This window comes from Choloepus didactylus, chromosome 1 (assembly GCF_015220235.1).
Source record: "Choloepus didactylus isolate mChoDid1 chromosome 1, mChoDid1.pri, whole genome shotgun sequence".
NCBI lineage: Eukaryota > Metazoa > Chordata > Mammalia > Pilosa > Megalonychidae > Choloepus > Choloepus didactylus.
The window spans coordinates 68,295,839-68,313,650 of NC_051307.1; positions in this window are offsets into that span (position 1 = coordinate 68,295,839).

The window sequence follows — 17,812 nt, forward strand, 5'->3', positions numbered from 1 at the left end:
TTTGTGTGTGTGCTAATGAAGGTGTCAGGGATTGATTTAGGTGATGAATGTACAACTATGTAATGGTACTGTGAACAATCAAATGTACGATTTGTTTTGTATGACTGCATGGTATGTGAATATATCTCAATTAAATGAAGATTTAAAAAAAAAAAAAAAGTAAGGAACATGATGGAGTGGAAATAATGACTTTCAGAGAAGACATAGACTTGAACCCCAGCTCCACCACTTTTAAGGTCAGATGTGTCACTATTTCTCCACTCCCTACAGGCTTGGCTCTTTTTCCTTCTGTCATACCAAGATTTCCTATGTGACTCAGCCTGCATCTTCTTTATTTCTGGAAATATAAAGCATTTCTGAAGATTCTGGGAGTTTCTTGTCAAACCCTATGGTTTAGCAAGACCAGCAATTTTTTTTACTCCACCCTCCAGGATGGAGGCCAAGAGTAGTCATATAACAAAAGTTTATTGTGAAACTGTTATGAGCAGGCACTACCTTAAGAGACAGCCCTCCCTTCAAAGAGCTAACAGTCTTTAGAGGGAGACAGACACGCAAAGTCATAATTTTGTAGGGTAAGGATTGTGGTGGATGATTGTATGAGCTAATGGGGACATTGAGAATGGAGTCCCAAATGATGACAAGATATCAGAAAAGGTTTCTTAAGAGTAGATGGTATGTTAACAGAGATGTGAAGGATGAATAGGAGCCTGCTGGCTGAAAATGGGAGGGATAGTGTTCTAGAGAAAGGAAACAGCTAAGACATAGGAGTATGAGAACATGGCTTGTTTAGGGTACAGCAAACCCATAGTTTGGTATGACTGTAGATGAGTAAAAATAGAGAGAAAATGACTTAAGACCCATGTTCTATTGAGTAGTTTCAGTAGTAGTAGTTCTATTACTGAAACAAAGTGGTGGTATATGGGGTTCATTATATCATTCTTTTATTCAACGAATATTTACTGTGTGCAGATATATACAGATATATATTTGTATACATATTCTTATGTATGACACTTAATAAATTTGCAAAAATAAAATATACAATATTAAAAAAGAAAAAAAAAAAAAAAAAAAACCACAGGAAGCAAGAAGCTGAACAGCAATAGAACCCAGGAGAGAAGTGGAGACCAGGAGAAGCCACCTTATGTCTTGTCATGTAACAGGCTAGGACCAAGGCTCACCAGCAGCCAGACCCAGAATGCCACATTCTATGGGAAGAAAGAATCACCTTTATGAAGCTCTGATTTGGATATTTTCCCAGGCTCAAACCATGAATGAATAAATTTCCACTGTTTAACTTAATACATTCCATTGTATTTGCTTGAGGAGCCTAGGAAAGTAAAGCAGACTGCATAAACAAAGTTTTTGGGGGGATTTAAGGAAATCCATGGAAAAAGTGAAAACAAAACTTTTTAAAAAGGTTATAATAGAAATTAAGACTGAACATGAATAACTTACAGCAATGAATTGTCTTTTATTATATAAATTTTTAAACATGCACAAGTGTTTCCTAAGTTAAAACAAGCAAATAAAAACTAACTGCAATCTACAAACATGTCCATAGTTAGCTTTTCTATCTTTTTATATCTTCTCGCACTGAACAGTTCTTCTCTAATTGTCACATCCACTTTTTCCTACAATTTGAAAACATGTTTTTTGGATTTTTCTCCTCATTCCCCTATTAATATGAAAGAGAGTATTTCCTATTGTTATTTTATAGTTTTCCTGTCAAAAAGCTTTTTATATATTTTCTTGTACTTTTATCTCCCTAATTTAATTCCATCTCATATATTTTTCCACATTGTTGTATAAATGTATTTAAAACATCAGCAAAATATTAATTAAGGTTATTTTTAAAAAATTTCCATTTGGAATAATTTCAGGTTTACAGAAAAGTTGCAAGAATGATATAAAGAATAAAAAGTTGTGTACACCCTTCACCCAGATTCCTTAAATGTTAACATTTTACCACATTTGCTTATCCTTGTCTCTGTCTCTCCTTTCTTACTGAATTGAGAGTAAGTTGTAGACAGGATATCTTCAATATTTCAGAATACATTTCCTAAGAACAAAGACATTATTTTAAGTATCTACAGTACAATTATCTAAATCAGGAAATTAACAATGATAAACCATTATTATTGAATTTACAAAACATTAAGATTTTACTAATTGCCCTCATAACATCTTTTATGACAAAAGAAAAGGTTTTTGTGTTTTTTTTGTTTTCTTTAGGTCCAGGAATTATAGTTATTTTTGAGTGGTCTTATATTGTTCAATATTCTCATTTCTTGGACAAGAACACCAACATATTTAGGGGAAAAAAATAAGGAAAATCCTCAAAGACCAAAAGAGAAAAAAAATCAAAACCAAAACTAAAACCAAAAAACCCAGTGTTCTGGTTTGATAATGCTGCCATTATGCAAAATATTAGAGAAGGATTGTCTTTTATAAAGGGGGTTTATGTGGCTACAAATTTACAGTCTGAAGGCCATGAAAATGTCCAAATTAAGGCATCAACATGAGTTGGCCTTAAGGAAGGTCCATGGCATCCAGAAAACCTCTGTTAGCTGGGAAGGCATGTGGCTGTCATCTGCTGATCTCAGGTTGTGTTCTAGCTCCTCTCTCAGCTCCTGTGCATTCTTCATAATGTTGCTCTTGGGGAGTTTTGTCCTCTTTTAGCTTCTCTGGAGTCAAGTGGCAGCAAAAGTCTGCTTTCAATGGCCATTTCCAAAATGTCTCACTTTGCTGTAGCACTGAGCTCTTACAGGGCTCCAGTGATTTAATTGAGACCCACCTTGAATGGGTGGGGCCACACCTCCATGGAAATAATCCAATCAGAATTATCACCTACAGTTGTGTGGGTCACATCTCCATGGAAATAACCCAATGAAAATGTTCCAACCTAATCAAGACTAAATACATCTGCCCCCACAAGATTGCATTAAAGAACATGGTGTTTTGGGGAACATAATACATCTAAGCCAGCATACCAAGGAACCCGAGAGGTAAGGAACTTCAAAAACCACAGCTACTCTGGTGGTATCTATCATACTCAATAACAGAAGTTTGAGTTTTGATGGGTGTTTAGAGTATATAAGGCAAGAGACAAGATCTAGGGCTCACCCAAGGTGTAAAGGCTTATAGGAGACCCCTACTTAAAGCCGGGCCTCAAAGGCCTGCAAACTTTTGAATGAGTGAACTGAATGACAGCATTGCAAGGTAACTTATCTTGAACATGATAGTGTATTAATTTCTTAGGACTGTTCTTACAAATTACCACATGTACACACTATTTGCATACACACACACACACATACATGCATACACACACACATATATGCATACACACACACACACAGACACACACACCCCTCTACATGCTCATGCACACACAACTGATTTCTCTGGCTCTGTGCCCCTCTTCCTTCTTGGCTAGGTACTATTTTTCAACACACACCACCCCTCTTCTTCCTCCCTTCCCATTATAACCACTGAAAACAGGGCCCCAGGGGAGAAACACTGTACCAGGCCTCTTTTCCACCAAGTTTGTCTGGGCCTCATTAAGTTGTTTTGTTTTTTTTTTAACACATTTTTATTGTGAAGTTTAACATGTATACATAACTTATAGTGATAACTTTAAAGTAGTTAGAGAGCAAATTTCAAATAATATTATGGATTACAGTTCCACAATTTCAGTTATTTCCTTATTGTGAGATATAAGATATATACAGAAAGGTGATAGCTTTCAAAGTATAATTTAACAAGTAGCTATAGAGTAAATTTCAAAGAATGTTATGGGTTACATTTCCACCATTTCAGTTATTTCTTTCTAGCTATTCTAATGCCCTAGCACCAAAAAAAATTTATATAAAGATTCAGTATTCATAATCCTTTGTTAAATCCTATTTTAACTGTTGCTACCCTTCCTCTTCTTTAATCTCTTTCTCAGCCTTCATGGGTGTCTAGGCAGTGACCACCCTAACTTGTTCATATTGAAAAGGGGTGTTGCCATTATGGGGAAGGGGCTGCATCTGGTTGCTCTTCTTAAAGAGGCTGTTGCCTCTGGGTTTTAGGACTTGTCTGGCATAGGAACACTCAGGTGGATTTTAGTTTCTGAAAGATAAACTTAGGGAGTGAAACTTTTATAGCACCTCAGATAGGGACTTAGGTATCTCAGGACTTTGCATCCTGTGACAATTTGGGATATCTAATTGAAGCTTACACACCAGTAACCTCCAGGATATCCTCTCGACTATTTGAAATCTCTTAGCCACTGTAACCTTATTTGGTTACCTTGCTTTCCCCCCTTTTAGTCATGAAGGAATTTTTAACCCCTTGTTGCCAGGGCCAGGCTCATTCCTGGGAGTCATGTTCCCATCACCAGGGAGATTCATTCCCATGGGAGTCATGTCCCATGTAGGGGAGAAGTTAATGAATTTAATTGCCAAGTTGGGCTTAGAAAGAAAAAGGCCACATCTGAGCAACAAAAAAGGGTCTCTGGAGGTGCTCCTTTGGCATAATTATAGAAAGGCTTAGTCTCCTATTTACAGAGCAAACTTCAAGATTTAGGGCTTGCCTAATTTCAAATTGCATATATTCTCTTCAAGGTAAACAATCAATATCTCACATTATCTTCCTTAGTCATACAATCATCATCACTCTCGATTTTAAACAATTATCACAACACAAACCATCCCAGAGCTCTTATTAGCTGCTAATTATTCATCCCTGATATGTAATATGTAATGGGTAGTTTTTCCATATACCACTCTTGTTAACTGTTTGTACCAGTGTCATACCTTAGAAGTATATAATGCAAACACTTATTTATATTTGTGGTGCTACTCTGTGGGCTATATGACTTTATACAACCACTTTCCATCAAGTTTGCTTTCTTTGGAGCTCTGAAACTTATAATTCCATTAACAAACCATCAACACCCCATCCATTCCCATGCCTTTAAGTTCACCCTCATCATCATATCTGTACATATTAGGTTATCATTCCTCCTTCACTAGCCTCTGTTTATCTCTTAGTCTTCTATATTCTACATTATAAGACGCTGATTTTACATTGTTCCAGTTCACATTAGTGGTATCATACAATATCTCTCTTTTTGTGTCTGATTTATTTTACTCAGCATTATGTCTTCCAGGTTCATCTATGTTGTCATAAGTTTTAGGACCTCAGTTCTTACTGCTGCATAGTATTCCATCGTATGTATATACCACATTGTGTTTATCCACTCTTCTGCTGAAGGACACTTGAGTTGTTTTCATCTCTTGGCAATTGTGAATAATATCACTGTGAACATTGGTGTACAAATATCTGTTCATCTCACTGCTTTCAGATCTTCTGGGTATATACCAAGAAATGAAATTGCTGGATCATAGAGTAACTCAATATCTAGTTTTTCTGAGGAACCACCAACTGTCTTCCACAGTGGCTGTACCATTGTACATTCCCACCAGCAACGAAAAGAGTTCCAATATCTCCACATTCTCACCAGCATTTGTAGTTTCCTGTTTGTTTAATGGCAGCCATTCTTATTGGTGTGAGATGACATCTCATTATGGTCTTGATTTGCAACTCTCTAATAGCTAGTGAAGATGAACATTTTTTCATGTGTTTTTTAGCCATTTATATTTCCTCTTCAAAAAAAATATCTTTTTATATCTTTTGCCCATTATATAATTGGGCTGTTTGTACTATCGTCATTGAGTTGTAGGATTTTTAATAAATGCAGGATATCAATCTCATCAGATACAGGGTTTTCAAATATTTTCTCCCATTGCATTGGCTTCCTTTTCCCTTTTTTGACAAATTCCTTTGAGGTAGAGAAACTTTTGATTTGGAGGAGTTCCCATTTATCTATTTTTTTCTTTTGCTGCTTCAGCTTTGGATGTAAGCTCTGAGAAGCTACCTCCTAATACTAGGTCTTGAAAACCTTTCCCTACATTATCTCTTAGGAGTTTTATGGTTCTGTCTCATATATTGAGGTATTTGATCCACTTTGAGTTAATTTCTGTAGGAATCCTCTTTCATTCTTTTGGATATCGATATCCAGTTCTCCAAGCCCTATTTGTTGAAGAGACAGTTGTGTCCCAGCCAAGAAGATTTGGGAACCTTATCAAAAATCTGTCAATCATAGATCTGGGGGTATATATCTGAACTCTCAATTTGATTCCATTGATCAATATGTTTATTTTGTGCCAATACCATGCTGTTTTGACTACTATGGCTTTATAAAAGCTTTAAAGTCATGAAGTGCAAGTCCTCCCACTTTATTTTAGAATGTTTTTAGCAATTCAAGCAATTTCCCTTCTAAATAAATTTGATAACTAGCTTTTCCAAATCTGCAAATATGTTGTTGGATTTTGATTGGAATTGCCTTGAATCTGTAGATCAGTTTGGGTAGAATTGACATCTTGATGATGTTTAGCCTTCCTATCCATGAACACAGAGTATCTTTTCACCTATTTAGGTCCCCTTTGATTTCTTTTAGCAAAGTTATGTAATTTTCTGTGAAGAGGTCCTTTACAGCCTTGGTTAAGTTTATTCCTCGGTACTTGATTTTTTTCAGTTGCTATTGAATGGAATTTTTTTTTTTTTTTTGAGTGTCTCTAGAGATAGGTCATTTCTAGTGTATAGGAATATTATTGACTTTTGTGCATTAATCTTGTGTCCTGCTACTTTGCTGAATTTTTTTATTAACTCAAGTAGCTGTGTCATCAATTTCTCAGGATTTTCCAAATATATAATCATATCATTTGCAAATAATGGCAGTTTTACTTCTTTCCTTCCAATTTGGATGCCCTTTATTTTTTTGTCTTGCTGGATTGCTCTGGCTAGAATTTCTGGCACAATGTTGAATAATAATGGTGACGGCTGTCATCCTTGTCTCGTACCCAGTTTTAAGGGGAAGGCTTTCAGTCTCTCACCATTGAGTACTATGCTGACTGTGGGTTTTTCATATATGCTCTTTATCATATTGAGGAAGTTTCCTTTAATTCCTGCCTTTTGAAGTGATTTTATCAAAAAAACTATGCTAAATTTTGTTGAATGCTTTTTCTACATATATTGAGATGATCATTTGATTTTTCCCTTTTGATTTGTTAATATTTTGTATTACATTGATTGATTTTCTTATGTTGAACCACCCTTACATGCCTAGAATGAACCCCACTTGGTCACAGTGTATGATTCTTTTAATGTGTCTTTGGATTCAATTTTCAAGTATTTTGTTGAGAATTTTTGCATCTATATTCATTAGGGAGATTGGCCTGTAGCTTTCCTTTCTTGTAGCATCTTTATCTGGTTTTAGTATTAGGTTGATGTTAGCTTCATAAAATGAATTAGGTACTCTTCCTTTTTCTTCAATTTTTTGGAAGAGTTTGAGCAAGAATGCTGTCAATTCTGTTTGGAAAGTTTGGTAAAATTCTTCTGTGTAGCCATCTGGTCCTGGACTTTTATTTCTAAGAAGCTTTTTGATGAGCGATTGGATTTCTTTACTTGTGATAGGTTTGTTGAGGCCTTCTATTTTTTCTCAGGTCAGTCTAGGCTGTTCATGTATTTCTAGGAAATTGCCCATTTCCTCTAAATTGTCTAATTTGTCAGTGTACAGTTGTTCACAGGAACCTCTTATGATTTTTTTTTTTAAATTTCTTTGGTACCACAGTATTGTCCCCCCTCTCATTTGTGATTAGCTTATTTGGGTCTTCTCTCTTTTTGACTGTAGTCAGTCCAGCTAAGTGTTTGTCAATATTGTTGATTTTCTCAATGAAACAACTTTTGGTTTTATTTATTTACTATCGTTTTTCTTTGTTGTTGTTTTTTTGTTATTGTTGTTCCCCATAGCATTTATTTCTGCTTTAATCCTTGCTATTTCTTTCCTTCTACCTGCTTTATGGTTAGTTTGCTGATCATTCTCTATCTTCTTCAAACGTTCTGTTAGTTCTTTGATTTTAGCTCTTTATTCCTTTTTTTAATATATACATTTAAACCTATAAATTTACCCTCAGAACTCTTTGCTGTGTCTCATAGGTTTTGATATGTTGTCTCCTCATTTGCATTCATCCCTAGACATTTAGCAATTTCTCTTGAAATTTCTTTGACCCACTGATTGTTTAGCAGTGTGTTGTTTAATGTCCACATATTTGTGAATGTTCTGTTTCTGTGATGTCTATTGACTTCTAGTTGTATTCTATTATGGTCAGAGAATGTGCTTTGAATAATTTCAATCCTTTTAAATTCATTGAGGCTTGTTTTATGCCCCAGTATATGATCTATCCTGGAGAATGGTTCATGAATGCTAGAGAAGTAGGTATATCTTGATAATTTTAGTAGTGACACTCTATATATGTCTATTAAGTTTAATTCATTTATCACCTTGTTTAGGTTCTCAATTTCCTTATTGGTCCTGTCTCTGGTTTTTCTGTCTATAGAAGAGAGTGTTGTATTGAAGTACCCCACTATTATTGTAGAAACGTCTATTGCTTCCTTTAGTTTTGCCACTGTTTGTCTCATGTACTTTGGAGCACCTTGAATGGGTGCATAAACATTTACAATTGTTATTTCTTCTTGGTGAGTTATCCCTTTTATTAATATATAGTGTCCTTCTTTGTCTCTTATGCCATCTTTGCATTTAAAGTCTATTTTTTCTGATATTAATATTGCTACCCCTGCTTTCTTTTGGCTGTAACTTGTGTGGATTTTTTTTTTTCCATCCTTTCACTTTCTTTTTGTTGTTGTTGTTGTTGAACAAATTTCTAAGGATGCTATGTGCTACAGTTCCATTATTTTAATTCTTTCCTTCTAGCTATTCTAATACCCTAGCAACTAAGAAAAAGAAAATTATATAGAAATTCAGTATTCTTCCTATGTGGTAAGCTCCAACTCGTACTTCAAAAGAGTTTAAATGTCATTTTATCTATGAAACTCCTTAGACTTTTAATTTATACCATATTCTGAATTTTCACATTATAGCATTAAGTGTGCCTCATTCATTTGTGCATCCCTCATCCTTGAAACAAAGCATTTCACATAACAGGCATTAATAATCATCCATTGTATTAAATTCATAATAATTTTATTTATCCTGAGATTAAGGTTCCATCATACTATCAGGATACCCCTTTAAAGATCTTATGTAATCAATATTAAATATGTGCTAATCTTAATAAATGTAACGAGTTATGAAAGCATTTCAAAATGACATGGTATCCTGATTGAACAACACAGACATTTCTCTATTTGACAGATTTTTCTTCATAGAGGACAGAGGTTTTTAGTCTGATTTATCACCATTTCTACATTAATTGTGAAAATACCTTTGCAAATCTTGATCTATTTGTAAGCATTTGGATACATATTATTTATTTGATTAAATTGATTTGATGTACATAACATGATTATATGACAATTTGGGCAAATGTTATATTCCTGATTTATAAATCTAAAATTAAATAACTTTCTCATAGTCACAGAACTAATTAGCAGTAAATTCAGATCTCTTTACTTTCCACTCTATACTTCCTGCATTCCATCATTCTGCATTTTTCTAATTTGTAATTTGCCAAATGAACAATTGATCTTAACATAGTTTCTCAGAAAATGTTCCCTGTTTTTCAAATATTTCCATGGGAATAGTCAATGGGTGGGGGGACAGACTCCAGCCTACAATAATATTCAATTCATTAGGCAATTTTAAATTCATTCAAACCATTAGCTCATTTCAATAGACCTATGTTTCTTGATAGCAAGGAGCACTCTTTCAGTTCCTTAGTGCCAAGTTCCATGCTGGAGCCACACTGGTAATTATGCAAATATCTGTTTAATAAAATAATAACTGGAAGTACTTCTAATACTCAAGATGTTATTTGATCAATATCTCATTTGTTTTAAACCTTCCCAGGTGATTTCAATGTGTAGTCAGTGTTGAATACCATTCATTTGATACAGATGTCAGAATACAGTAGCACAGTGTTTCTCAACTTTAGTTACACATTAGAATAACCTCAGGAGCTTTAAAATAATTCCCATGGGCAGATCCTTACCCAAATCTATTAAATCAGAATCCCTGACCTTGGACCTAGATATGTGTAGTTTTAATGTTTCCCAGGTGATTCCAATGAAACTCTAAGTTTGAGAAATAATGCAGTAGAGGAGAATGATTACCCTGATTGCTATGATTGAAATATAACTATTTGAGAACTTCATAATAGATTATGCCATTTTCTAGATACCAAGCTGATACTTTAGCAAAATGGCTGCAAATATGACATGCACAGATCCCTTTATACTGATTTTTTAAGAAAACCCAATCTTTTGGTCCATTGAACTGGACTCAGTAAGACATTCATTGTCTAGATATTGGCTTATTCAAGAATCAGCTCTTTTTGTCTTCTCAACATCATAGCACTCTGCTAGACACTGCTAATGCAGAAGTGCAGCCTAATTAATTAGCTCAGTTGTACCCACAATGCTACAAGCTGCCATTCCATTTACTTTTTGCACTGCTTATCCAGGCTGAATATTCGCTGTCAGTATAATGTGTTATAAAAAATGCTGCAGCTAATGGTGTCCACATCTAGCACTCACCATGCTAAATTTTACTGCCATTCCACACTATCATTCTTCTGCATTGCAAGGCAATCCATTTATTAGAACAGATCTTTATGTGGCACACACCAATTATTTTTATAAAGGACAAACTGGAAATGGGTCTCAAAATTGAATGCTAGTCCACCAGTAAAGTCTATAAACAACATCATTCACTCCCTTATTATTTCTTTTACCTTCTTCTATTATTGTTTGCCTGTTGACTGTGGGTTATTTTTTGTGTTTCATTTTCTTTTTAATTAATCAGTAGTAGTGTACTTTCTGTTCAAATATCTTAAAACCTTAAAAATCACTTAGGATATTTCCATACCTCATGCTTGCTGGCCTATGCTGAAAATTAATGTAAGAAAGCCTTTACTGGGGCAATGAACATCAGGCCCGAATTATGTTGCTAATTAGCAGATTCAGATGCTGGTAAGAAAGTCAGTTTTTTGTCTTTATTACTGTAATGACTGGGAGGGAATTAGAACAGTTATTCCCCAAAGAACCATGTCTTTCTTTGATTACTTTCACTTGCTATCAGCTGTCTCCTTTGGTAATCGATGTTCTTGTTTTATGTATAGCAGATAAATTTTATCTGATACATACAGATTCTGCAAGCTAGAATTTTGACTTTAAACTCTGGTGAATTGTTTTCAGTTTTCCTCTTGACACCTCCCTGGTCATTGTACATGCCCTATACTTTGGCATACCTACTTTGATTTTGAACTGTGTTCATTCTTCTGCTTAACCACCCACTCCATCCCCTGTATTTTTCACTTTCTAAAACCTTCAAAAGAGGGTATTGCCTCACTATGAGTCAAGCCAAAGCAGACCTGATTTTCTGTGCAGTGTGAAGTCTCCCCAAGTATATGCAACTGCAGGGAGAGAGACTAATTACCAGATGCCTCCTTCCTTGGATATTAAAAATAAAAACAAACAAAGCCCACAAACACACAAAAAGACACTCATTTAAGGCATTTTCTTCTCCCAACTCTGCACATCTCATATGCAAACCCAATCTAGGGAGCATGCTGAGGAGAGTTCTAAGAGTGTAAATACAGGAGTTAGGGTCCAGTTCTTTCAGGTTCTTAGACTGTTGAGCCCTTTCTAGACCCTAAAAGTGGCTATTGATAGGATGGATCAAGCTCTGATTAAGATTCATTATTTCATTATGTCACTTTGGGATAAACAAAAGATGAAACACAAGACACTGCACGAATGCTAACGGTCAATTCTAGAAGTGATAATACATGTTTGAAAACTGTCCCTTCCTCTGAAGTTATTATCATTGCAAACTTCATCACCATGAGTTTTCACTGAGTTAGCATTTTTCAGGAACCTTAAAATACATGCAAAATATTTATTTCTAAAACTTCTTTTGCAATGTGTGAATTTCTATCATTCTGACATTTAAAATGTCTACATATATTATATTAAAATTTTGTTTTTATTATAGTTGGATATCAGCCAGGCCAAATCACTCTTAAGGATGTCTGTCCTTTCATGATTCTTGCCTGTAATTTATTTTAAATATACTGTTAATCTTTAAGAACAAACTTTCCTAATATAGGCCTTTTTACCATTCTTTCCCTATTTCTTCATAATTCTATATAGCCAATTAAATAATTACTTAATATACGTTTTATAATAGGTTAATTCTATACAATTCAACATCTAGAGCTAAGTATTAACAAAGCCAGTTGGAAAATGGTGGGAGGAGGGTGATGCTACCTGCATGAAGGACAGTCATATTACTCTTAGATAATAGGATCAGATTCAGGATGAGAGATGCTTTTATAATAAGGTAGAATTACCCAGGTAGAGAAGAGCATGAAGGATATTCTGTGTGGAAGAATAGTAGGATAAAGGCATGGAAGCAAGAAAGGGAATAGAGTTAGGGATGAGCAGGCAATTCATCACTACTGGAAATTAGTGAGAAATGAGAAAGGATGTTAGGCTAGTACATCACTGGGTGATGGCATGTGAACTTTAATACTGTGCAGACTTGCGAGTGCACTTTGTGATGGCAGCTCTCTCTTCTAAAACAGGGTGTATGGGAACCCTTCAGAATGAGACTGTGTGGCATACAATAAGCATGGTTTGTCCTCCTGATATAGCCTGGTATATCAAGGCTACCTAACATTTGAAGGAAAAGAAATAAATAGCATATTCATTAAGTGAGTTGAAAGACATTGATCAATGAGAAAAGATGTAAAAGATGCAATTAACATAATTATTATCATAAGATATAACCAGACTTCAAAAATGTCATGATTTTGAGTGAATGGAACTAAGAAGAGCAGATTTGGGCTAGGCCCCCAGATCCACAGAGAAAAAAATACACTTTGTCAGCAGAACTTTTCAGAAAAAACTGAACTAATTAGAGAGTGGTGAACAATACTGATAACATTAACAGTAATAGATATTAATTATTGAGCATTTACTATGTGGAAGATTATATTCTGAATGCTATGATAGTATTTCCAATTTATCCTTATCAAGAACTCATTGGGATAATATTCTGACTGACACTACAGGTGAGGAAGTTGAAAATTAGAGAGAGAAAGTTCACATCATTATAACCTGAAGGGACCAGGATTTGATTTCAAATCTAACTTATCTCAAATTTCTTCTCTTAACCAATATGTTACATTTCAAAAACTATTGAGAACTTCATTTTATAACTTAATGCTTGAGCTATGCATTGATTTAGAAAATGATGACTTAGGGTCACAGATGTACCTGAAAATTGCAATTTATTGTCATTAAAATCTTGTTTTAAATAATAATTTATTTTGCTCTTAATGACAGGGCATAGCCATTTACCAAGTTTAAAAATGTTTATTTTATAGATAAAGATGTTGAATGAAAAATGTACAGGTGCTGAACGTTGTTGTGATTTTCATGTGTATGCAACAAAATCATACTATAGCCTTATGATGGAGATAGACATTTCTCTTGTTTTATTCTGGAATTGAATTGAACTCTTTTTAAAATTTAGATATACTTAGGGATGAGTTCCTGAAACTCAGATGAGGGTGAACATTTTCTTTCTTTGGGCCAGTGGCAAGTTTGGCCCAGAGGGACTCCAAAATGTGCCAAGACCTGGAGCATTTCCAGTGGAGAGTATGTGGGATAAAGTGAGCTATCTGGCTTCTTAGGGACTCTGGAAACCAGGATGGAAATGACCATACCTCTAGATCACACACAGGCCAGATGTGGTAGCTGTAACTATTTACTATATTGTGCTTCCACCTTTGTTATCCTTTTGTCTTTAATAAAGTCATGTTAAGTCTGGTATCCTGTGTGTTTTGTGGGAATTAAGGAAGGGCCTGTGCTCACCCTTGGAGGGAAATTATACAGAGGGAGCAATTTGAAAGAGCAGTTACTTTCTTATTCGTTGTTAAAATGTCACTTTTACCCTGAAGGGACAGATCATGTTTATTTTCTTGAAATACTGCTATATAGTAAATTACTGAGAGTAATTGTCACCAAAGAAAAGGGCAGCAAATTTGGAAATGCAAAATTCATCTTATAGTCAATAACTCTTTAAAAACTATTGTCACCAGGTCTTCAGCTTGCCACTGTGTAATGCAAAGACTGATGGTGATTATTGCTGTGCTTATTTTTAAATGCAATTTTATTGAGATATATTCACATACCATATAATGCATCCGAAGTATACAATCAATGGCTCACAGTATCATCATAAAGTTGTGAATTCATCACCACAATCAATTTTTGAACATTTTCATTACCACAAACATAAAAGAAAAAGAATAAAAATTAAAGTAAAAAAGAGCACCAAAAACATCCCATAGCTCCCATCCTTCCCTATTATTCATTTAGTTTTTGTCCTTATTTTCCTACTCAACTGTCCACATGCTGGATAAAGAGAGTGAGAGTCACAGGGCTTCCACAATCACACAGTCATGCAGTTTAAGCTATATAGTTACACTTTCATCTTCAAGAAAAAAGTTTACTGGGCTGCAGTTCAACAGCTTCAGGTATTTTCTTCTAGCTATTCCAATACACTAAAAAATAAAAAGGGATATCTATATAATGCATAAGAATAACCTCCAGAATGACCTCTCTATTTGAAATCTCTCAGCCACTGAAACTTTATTTTGTTTCATTTCTCTTCCCCATCTTGGTCCAAGAAGGCTTTCTTAATCCCATGATGCCAGGGCCAAGCTCAGGCCCACAAGTCATATCCCATGTTGATAGGGAAATTTACACCCTTGGGAGTCATGTCCCACATAGAGGGTAGGGCAGTGAGTTTACCTGCAGAGTTGGCTTAGAGAGGCCAATTGTGAGCAAGAAAAGAGGTTCTCTGGGGGTGACTCTTAGGCACAATTTTACGTAGGCTTAGCCTCCCCTTTGCAGTAACAAACTTCATAAGGGCAAGCCCCAAGATCAAGGGCTGAGCCTACTAAGGTGGTAGTCCCCAATGCTTATGAAAATATCATTAATTCCCCAAGTGGGGAAGTTTAATTATTCCACATTTTCCCCCAGTCCCTCAATGGGGCTTTGCAAATACACTTTTATTTTCTGTCCAAATTACTCTAGATGTTTCTGGGCTTCACACTTATCTTTACAAACCAACCAGATTTCACTCCCTATTCAAAGTTCCATGTAGTTATGGAGTTTGAATAAAGTTATCATACAAGCTAAATTATATAGTGTGTTACAAAAAAATACAGATTTTACACCTAATAAACATCTCTTCCTTTGGCCTCACATAGAAGTTGAATTTTTAAAACACAGTCAGTATCATCCTTAACTCTTTATTTGATTACCTTAGTCCTAACCAAGTCAATTTCATTCATATCTGTAATTGAAGTCTGATCCCTTTTTTCAGACATTTTAACATTTGCTTTGTGGGGTAATGCTGACATTCTTGGCTGCCAGACTTTGGCTTTGAATCTGAGGTGTCACACTGATACCCAAAGTCCCAGGGACCAACCAGTTATACACAAAGAGCTCAGCATCTCAGAATTTAGAAAAAAAACAGTTAAAACTCAGGAATAGATACAACTTCTATAAGAGCTTACAATCTAGGAACTTTTACAATAAGCCTTCCTCTGATAACAGACGCTCTCAGATTCAATTCCAGTTTGCAAATTATAGTTAGTCCATATTAGTGAGGCATTATAATGTTTGTTCATTTCTGGTTTATTTCACTCAACATACTGTCATCAATGTCCATTCACCTCACAACTTCATTCTTTCTTGTACAAGCTCAATATTCCATTGCACATATACACCAAAGTTCACCATTCCGTTCATCAGTCGAGGTACCCTTAGACCACCTCCATCCACCGTAAATCATGAATACTGCCTCCATAAGCCTCAATGTGCAAATGTCCATTCATGTCCCTTTTTTCTTCCAAGTATATACCCAATAATTGGGTTGCAAGACCATATGGTAACCCCATGCTTAGCTTCTTGTGGAACCACCACACTGCATTCCAGATGGGCTGCACCATTCTACTTACCCACAAACAGTGTTTTGGTACATAACTTTCTTCACATTTCCTCCAGCATTGTATCCCTCTGTTTTATTTTTTAGATGGTTTTATTCACACACTGTATGTTCCATCCTAAATAAACAATCAATGGATCCCAGTATAATCACATAATTATACATTCACCACCACTATCTATATGAGAGCATTTCCATTTCTTCCACAAAGAAAGAGGAAAAGGTGAAAAAAGAAAAAGAAAGAAAAAAATAGCTAAAAAGCAACAAAAGAAAAAATAAAATTAAAATAAAACACAATAAAAAAGTCAGACAATGACACCAATGCCAAGTATCCCATACCCCTCCCTTATATTCCCCTCTTATAGAGATTTAGCTTTGTTATATTGCCTTTGTTGCAATTAATGGAAGTGTATTACAATGTGACTGTTACCTATAACTCTAGTTTACACTGATTGCATTTTTCCCCAATACCATCCCTTTTTTAGCACCTTACACAGTTGATATTCATTTGTTCTCCCTCATCTAAAAACATTCTTATATTTGTACATTTAATCAAAATGATTGACCACTCTAGGTTTCACTAAGTTATACCACCCAAGTCTTTATCTTCTAACTTTCCTTTTGGTGTTCTCCATGCCCCTAACCTTCTTCTGTCAACCGTACTCACAGCCATCTTTGTGCAGTGTGCTTACAATACTGTGCTACCATCACCCATTATTGTGCTATCCATTTCTTGATCTATACAATCAATCCTGTTGAACATTTAGCTGAAACTGTGGGATTCCTATGTCCTCACTTTTCCAGGCAAAAACTGGCTCAATGTGAGGCTACACCTGTGTCAGAGTACTCCCTCATCTGACCCAGTACTCTAGCCATCCCCAAAGCAATGAAACAGTCACTGACTGCTGCTTCCTTCAAGGGTGGGGTGAGGGTTTTCAGGCCCAGGGCTGGAAACACAGTCTCTGCCCACATTTTCTCAGTCTCTTTGTCCCTCATTGACCTGGGCCTTGAAATATCCTCCCCTGTCCCCTGGGTCTTCAAACAGTGGGGGTATGTCTGCTGTGAGGGATTTAAAATCTGTGTTCTGGTAGGAGGGTTCCTGTCTGTTGATTCTGTGCCTTTCCCACAATGAGAGAAGACTTCTACCTGATACTTCTCTTTCTTCAATTCAGCATCTGCAGGGTCCTTCTCTAGTCTATATCCTCCTCCTGAGTTTCAAACAATTCAGAATTGTCCTTTTTTCCATTGACTCTCTGGAGAGGAGTTTTCAGTAGCTGTTTACATCACCATGTTGATGACATCACCCCTCCCCTGCTTATTTTTAAATGCCATGATGAGCATAGTAAGTTTTAAGGTTTCATTTTATAAAACGAATCATGTTATGCAGTCCCATACCACCTTATGTACTTCTGAGTCTTGATTCCACTTTCTTGTCCATGTACCTCCCCCCTCCATTTATTTTCTCCCTATATAAAAACATCTTGAAAATATTGTATACATTCATTATTTCCAAATGTTCTTCTTTTAATTTTCTTTATGCTTACTCCAATCATGTTTGTGATCACAACATAGCATTGAAGTTGCTATTCTCAAGGCTATTGGTGACCTCAAAATAGTTAAACACCATGGTCATTTCTTAATATCCATTTTACTTGACCTGTCTGCAGTATTTGACATATTGATTAACCTCTCTCATTCTTGTAATACTTTCTTCATTTTGTT